Source organism: Mobula birostris, chromosome 11, assembly GCF_030028105.1.
Source record: "Mobula birostris isolate sMobBir1 chromosome 11, sMobBir1.hap1, whole genome shotgun sequence".
Classification (NCBI taxonomy): domain Eukaryota; kingdom Metazoa; phylum Chordata; class Chondrichthyes; order Myliobatiformes; family Myliobatidae; genus Mobula; species Mobula birostris.
Window position 1 is genome coordinate 3,090,301 of NC_092380.1, and position 7,396 is coordinate 3,097,696.

A 7,396-nucleotide genomic window follows, 5' to 3' on the forward strand; every position below is an offset into this window, starting at 1 on the left:
AGTGACCGTCTCCCATCAGGGAGGGATTCTCTTTACCATCACAGATCTCTTTTAAAGAGTAAATCTCTCCCACTCACAGACCCCTGGTAAAGACGGTGTCTCTCCCCGACGGTCTCTGTGGTGCTGATCTCTGTCCCTGCAGATTCCTGCTTCTCCAATCTCCCGTGTTCCTCCCATCAAACCCCATTGGGGACAATACCCTTCCTCCCCCTCCCCCTCTCCCCCCACCCTGTCCTCACCACCCTGGAACGCCACATCCCAGATCACCACGGTAACCATTCACACCCAAAAGCTAAATGATGCTCAGTGATGTTTATTGCAAAAACACAAGTGGTACAAAGAGGGCAAGAGGCAATCAAACAATCTCTTCTGTCTCCAAAACATCGCTTTGCAAAGCTTCTCGTGCACAGGGAGGCGTACGATGTTCCTGTGATGATGCTCGTGCTCCGACACAATCCACCCGTCCTGGGACACAGGTCAGCCGGAGACTCTCCAGTTGGTCCCTGACAGCGACAGGATTGTGGGAAATGGAGCCTGTGAGTCACCTCCTGCACGGGCCAAGTGGATCTGTAAATGACGGTACACTGAAGCCGTTAAGCTGCCTGCAGTTTGGCAAGCTGGTTGGGGCACCCTCCCTCCATCACAGGTCTTTGTTGGGGCGAGGGGGGTTTCCGCTGGGGTGATACAGTGGCGATATGACAAATACAGAGTGGTTGGTTCCTCAATGGTCTTCCCACCCTGTACCCTTCCCCAGCCCCCAATCACCAGTGACTGAAAGCTTGGTGCAGTCAGGCAAGCCGGGACTCCCATTCCCACTGGGAATTCCTGGTGACCAGAGAATTGGAGGATTTGGGAAAGTGTGAGTGTTATGTGGGGTCTCTCACTGAGAGGCTGAGCCTGGGACTGGTGGGAATGTGGGATATTGTGACCTGGACTATTAAGGGTGATAGTGCAAAGGTCAGGAGATTGGACTGAAGACAAGGTGACCTTGGCAACGGACGATCATGGGAATGGATGTGAGGAAGGAGTCCTGGAGAGAATTGTTCCTTGGGCCAGAGTGGGTGAGAGGGGAAAGGTCAGGGCAATGGGACTGATGAGACACAGAGGATGATGGGTACAGGGTCACGGAGAATAGGGGGGAAATATCTGGGCAATGGGAATGATGAACGGGGGAGAGGGAAAGAGGGGAGGGGTGGTATGATGGCAGGACTGGGGGGATGGAAAGCAGCGTTGGGCCTGGGAGTGAGGTTGGTGAGAGGTCAAGGGTTAGGGGTAGATAACTTTGAGGAGGGCATTCCCTGAAGGAAGGGCGGTGGGGGAGTCAGACGAGTGGAAGGACTGGTTGGTCCACAGGAGCCCGGTGAACTCATGGGCTCCTGGACTCGGGGCATACTGGCGGCAATGGTGACCCCGCAAGTGGAGGCCACAGATGAACGACAATTGGTAGGTGACCCTGCCATGCTTAAGGTGGCAGGTGAGATCAGTGACACCAGAGATCAGAGGCACCTTGCAGGTCCCCAGATGGTCATTCCTCAGGACATCTTCATCATAGACATCCAGGGTGAGTTTCACGGTGCTCTGGGCAACCACCACCCCCAGGTCCAGACTGGTGTTCCATTCAGGGTTGTTGTTGTTGTCTATCACCCTGGTCCGTCTTTTGGCCTTACCATAAGAGACCACCACAAAACCGTCAGTGCCGGTTGTGAGGTCGCCCCAGAGACCGAAGCCTCTCTTGACAGTGACAACCAGGTGCCCCATGCCCTTCTGCTTGGCGCAGCAGTGACGGTCTACCCAGTAGCTCTCCTGGCATTGGCAGGAACAGGGATCGGATCTGCTTTTGCTCCCAGGAGTGGGGCAGGTGGTTTTGGAGCAGTCCCGTTTCATGGCGTTGGCCAAAATGTACTCGCTGAGGTAGAGCCTCAGCTGGTCCCGGCGGCGGTCAGTGATAGGTAGCAGGAGATGGAGAGGGGCCAGCTGGTATTTTATGATACCTGGTGAGACCTTCAGGCTCTTCAGCCATCGGGTGAAGCTGGCAGGGTCAGAGGAAAAGAGGATGTCTGTGTCACCACTGGAATGGCCTCCCACGGCTTCTGTCAGCCTCTCGTTGAAGGCCTGGTGGAAGCTTTCAGCCTGGTTGAGGGAAGAAGCCTTTTTCTTACAGGAACCTGTGCCCGCTCTGCCCTTGCCCACTGCCACCACCTGATAACTGGCCTCTATCCCCAGGCAGTCCTTCACCTGCTCGGGGGTGATGCCCTCCACAGCAGCTTGGCAGGTGCGGATGGCTGTCACATCCTGGAAGGAGCCGCCCATATCGACCGAGCGAATGAAATGAGTTCCAAAAGTCTGCACTAGTTGGCGGTAGTGGTGCCGGACTCCCTCATAGGAAGTGCTAGTGATCTGGTTCAGACGGGCAGAGAACTGGGGTGCCAGGGGGGGTTGGTCCTTCAGGCGGTAGCGGTAAAGACGGCAACGGAACTCGTGTTTAGCGAAGCTGTAGCGGTCTGATTTGGTCTTCCGCATGGCAAAAGACATGAGCTTGGATTTGGAACCGATTGACTGCGAGTGCTGGGTGGGTAGATTTAGGCCAGTGCTCCAGCTGTTGTCCACACTGGAGCCCATCGACTTTATGAGCTCAGAGAGCGAGTGGAAGAGCTGACTGGAAACAGCCCGGGGACAATTACGCAGAGCCCGCCAGTCTACTGCGGCCAGGGGAAGCCGCTGCCGCCTACCCCGCATCAGTGAGTTCCTACAGAGAGTGCAGGCCCCATCCCGACGACTATAACTCTCCACGTCCACCACGTACGCCCCCTTGCGTGACAGTGTCACCACATCGAAACCCTCTCCAGCCAGACTGGACCCTGGTACCGGGGGCGCTCTTTGGCATTCGCTGGCACTGCCTGTCTGGCAGATGGCTCCCACCCCCCCCAGGAACAGCAGCGCCCAGAGTAAAATCCCCACTCTCTCTCCCATCCTGGGATCCATCACAGTATGGACAGGGCTCTCCTCGGCCAGTGAAGGGTGGTCGGTCTGTAATGAGAATAGGAAATGATGTTACACATGGTTTGCGCCCTACGTCCACACCCAACCCTTCGCAGAGCATCCTTCTGTTGGACATGAATGTATTAGACATGACGACAGCTAAATCGAATGTGACAAAGAAATTGCAAGTAGACAAAGCAATTGTCTTTGTCTTTGCTGCGTGGCATTTGGATAAGTATGTGGTGGGTAGGAAAAGCTGAGAGGGATATGGACCAAATGCAGGAGAATGGGACCGCGGACAACTTTGGCGAAATGACCTGTTTCTGTGCTGATTCATTCAGTGAGTTTATGAACAAAAGCAGCAGACCAGATCCTGACCCAGGTGAACTCCATCACCCATCACCCTCCAGTCCGAACTTCGGCCTTCTGCCACCGCTCTCTGTTTCCCATTACTAAACCACTTTCCCCTGCACGCTGCCACGGACCCTTCCATTCCATGAACTGCAAATAAGTCTGTTTTCAAGTGATCTTAACGAATACTTCATAAATACTTGATGTCTTATATGAACAAGGTTTGTGTTTTTTCCTTTCTAGTGTGCACTGGGTGTTGGTCTTTTATTTTTTTCTTTACTTGGGTTCTTTTGTGTTTCTTGCTTCATGGCTACCTGTGAGCAAACAAATCTCCGGTTGTGTAATTTATACTTTCTTTGATAATAATTGAACTTGGATCTTTGAATTTTCTTGTCAGTGTTTACTGTGGGGATGCTCATGGGAGGCAGTGAGTTCAGAGAAGAGAACAATGTTGAAAGGTTATTGATACTACAAAGGGAGGGGGAGATGTTGGGGGTCTTGAGACATATAAAGGTGAACCAATCCCCAGGACTGGACCAAGTGCATCCTAAGACACTGTGGGAAGCAATTGAAAAAATTACCGGCACTCTGCAGAGACTTTTTGTATTTTGCTTCGTCCCAGTTGAGGAAAGGACAGACTGAAAGGGGCTAATGTTGTGATTTTATTTTAGCAGGTCCGCCTGGCATCAGGGGCTGGAAATTTACTGGAAGAGGTTGAGAGACAGGAGTCTACCTGCATTTGGAAAGGGAAGGACTGATTTGGGAAAGTCGGCATGGCTTCGTACAGGGGAAATTGGATCTCATCAGTTAGTCTGAGTGTTTAAAAGAGATGCCCAAGAGACCTGATGAGGGCAGGGTGGTGTAGTGTCAATGTGGAATTTAGTTTGGCTTTTGACAAGGTCCTGCACAGTTGTATGGTTGGGAAGGTGGGATCACACGGGAAACAGGGTGAGCGAGCTACTTGGATCTAAAATCAGAGGTGGAAGAAGTCAGAGGCCTGTGGTCAGTGGTGTGTGTCAGGGGTCAGTGTTGTTTGTCATTTGTACAATCAACTTGGATGAGAATAGAGGTGCATGATCAATAAATTAGTAGGTGACACGAAAATTTGTGCTGCGGTGGGCAGTAAAGAAGGTTAGTGTAAGATTATAACAGGATCCAGATGGAGCAAAGACCGGATGGTTTGACTGGAGAGAGAGAGTGTTAAAGACTGGGAAAGAGATGGACGGAAGGATTGAGCATAAACGACGGGGAGAGATACAATTACAGAGAGGGAGGGAGAGAGAGAGAGGGAGGGGGAGAGAGAGAAGGTGAGGGAAAGACAGAGGGCGGGTGAGAGAGGGGCAGGGAGACAAATGAAAAATAGAGAGAGAGAGAGAGAAAGTAATAGATACAGTCCTGTCCATCACAGGCAAATCGCTCCCCACCACTGTGTACATTTACATGGAGCGCTGCTGCATCCTTCATCAAAGACCCCCTCCATCTGGACCATACTCTCTCTTCACCTCTGTCATCAGGCAGGAGATACAGAAACCTCAGGTCCCACACCACCAGGTTCAGGAACAGTTATACTCCTCAATTATCAGGCTCTCTCACTCACAGGTTCACTCACCTCTACGCTGAACAGTTTGACTTCGTTTTGCACATCGGTTGTTTAATTTAATTTAAACTTAATTACATTTTAATATATAATTTATTTGTAACTTTTAAGTATATATTTCTCATTGTAGTTTACAGTATATTTTATGTCTTGCCCTGTACTGCAGCCGCAAACAACAAGTTTCATGCCACACTTCGGTGTATGAGATGATGAGAGGCATTGATCGTGTGGGTAGTCAGTGGCTTTTTCCCAGGGCTGAAATGGCTAGCACAAGAGGACACAGTTTTAAGGTGCTTGGAAGGAGGTACAGAGGAGATGTCAGGGGTAAGTTTTTTACGCAGAGTGGTAAGTGCGTGGAATGGGCTGCCGGCGACGGTGGTGGAGATGGATACAATAGGGTCTTTTAAGATACTCTTGGACAGGTACATAGAGCTTAGAAAAATAGAGGGCTATGGGTAACCCTAGGTAATTTCTAAAGTAAGTACATGTTCAGCACAGCATTGTGGGCTGAAGGGCCTGTATTGTGCTGTAGGTTTTCTATGTCTCTCTGTTTCTCAAATAAATCTCAAGAGAGTAAATGGTATATGCACTTTTATAATAAATTTATAAAATTTAAGACCATAAGATATAGGAGCAGAATTAGGCCATTTGGCCCATCGAGTCTGCTCCACCATTTCATCATGGCTGATCCATTTCCCTCTCAGCCCAAATCTCCTGCCTTCTCCCCGTATCCCTTCATGCCCTGACTAATCAAGAATCTATCAAACTCTGCCTTAAATATACTCAATGACATGGCCTGCATAGTCACCTGTGGCAACAAATTCCACAGAGTCACCACTCTCTGGCTAAAGAAATCCCTCCTTATCTCCGTTCTTAATGGATGTCACCTCTATTCTGAGGCTGTGTCCTCTGGTCTCAGCCTCTCCCACATCCACTCTATCAAGGCCTTTCAACATTTGATAGGCTTCAATGTGATCATCCCTCATTCTTCTGAATTCCAGTGAGTAGAGACCTAGAGACATTAAATACTCCTCATATGACAAGCCTTTCAATCCTGGAATCATCTTTGTGAACCTCCTTTGAACCCTCTCCAATGTCAACACATCCTTCCTTAGATAATGGGCCCAAAACTGCTGACACATACCCCGTGAGGCCTCACCAGTGATTTATTCAGTTTGAAATTTTAACGGAAGCAGAAAGGGGTGCATAAAGGTAGAGAAAAGTGAGAATTATGCAGAGGGAGAGAGAGGGAGGAGATATAGATCATGAGAGAGAAGGAGTAAGGGAGGGAGAGAGAGGAAGAGGGAGAGGGAAAAGGAGAGTGAATGAATATTGGATATGAGAGAGGGAGAGATGGGTGAGTCAGTGAGTCAGTGGAATATTTTACACATTGCTCATCACAGTGTTTACAGCATTGACTGTGGGTCTAATGAGGAAAGGTGAGGAGGATATTGGAAGGAGATTATTCCAGAGAGGGGAGAGAGAGGTTGAGAGATGGAGAGAAGTGGAGAGAGAGGTTGAGTGATGGAGAGAAGTGGAGAGAGAGGTTGAGAGATGGAGAGAAGTGGAGAGAGAGGTTGAGAGATGGAGAGAAGTGGAGAGAGAGGTTGAGTGATGGAGAGAAGTGGAGAGAGAGGTTGAGAGATGGAGAGAAGTGGAGAGAGAGGTTGAGAGATAGAGAGAAGTGGAGAGAGAGGTTGAGAGATGGAGAGAAGGGGAGAGAGAGGTTGAGAGATGGAGAGAAGGGGAGAGAGAGATTGAGAGATAGAGAGAAGTGGAGAGAGGTTGAGTAATGAAGAGAAGGGAAGAGTGCAGTTAGAGAAGGAGAGAAGGGGAGGAGGAGGACTGGACCACACTGGGAGGGGTAGCATTGCCGAATGGACGCCCTCCTACCCCTGAGACAGAGAAGTGGGCCTACCTGTCTCTGTTCTTCCAGGAACTTTGAGCTTCTCCCAGGTCTGCTCGAGCTGGGACCTGTCTCTGTGCCTCCCGCTGTCCCTTTGTGGCTGAGGTCTGTCTCAGCCCCGACTCCAGAGTCTGAGCTACTGAGAGAGTCACAGACCTTTTATTAAGGTTCAGAACATGTCGCCAAGAGGGGAGGGGCTGTCTTGAGGAACTCACACTCGTGGGCTGCCTCAATCATGGAAGTGAGAAGTAACAATGGGAGGCTTAAAGACGAGACCTGTCCCTATGGTGACTCTTCCCTTCCTCCTACTGTGGGTTTGGAAAGGAGAGAAAGGTGGGAACATGGGGAAGATGAGGTATTGGATCTAAGAGTTGCTGGTTTCAAGCAGCATTTTATAAAATGGATGGAATGTTAAAATGAATGAAAGAGAGAGGGAGGGGATTGGGAGAAAGAGGTGAGAGAGAGAGAGAGGGAAGGGGAGAAAGGGGGAAGAAAGGACAGGGAGAAGGAGAGGGAGAAAGGGAGGAAGGGAGATGAGGAGCGCCAGAGGGAAGGAGAGAGAC

The 7,396-nt window shown here is 50.2% G+C and overlaps 1 pseudogene; it reads right to left on the reverse strand.

Annotated features, from left to right (window-relative positions):
* Nucleotides 1-307: 307 nt before the first annotated feature.
* On the reverse strand, nt 308-6,933 carry LOC140205380 (perforin-1 pseudogene; annotated as a pseudogene).
* Nucleotides 6,934-7,396: the final 463 nt, after the last annotated feature.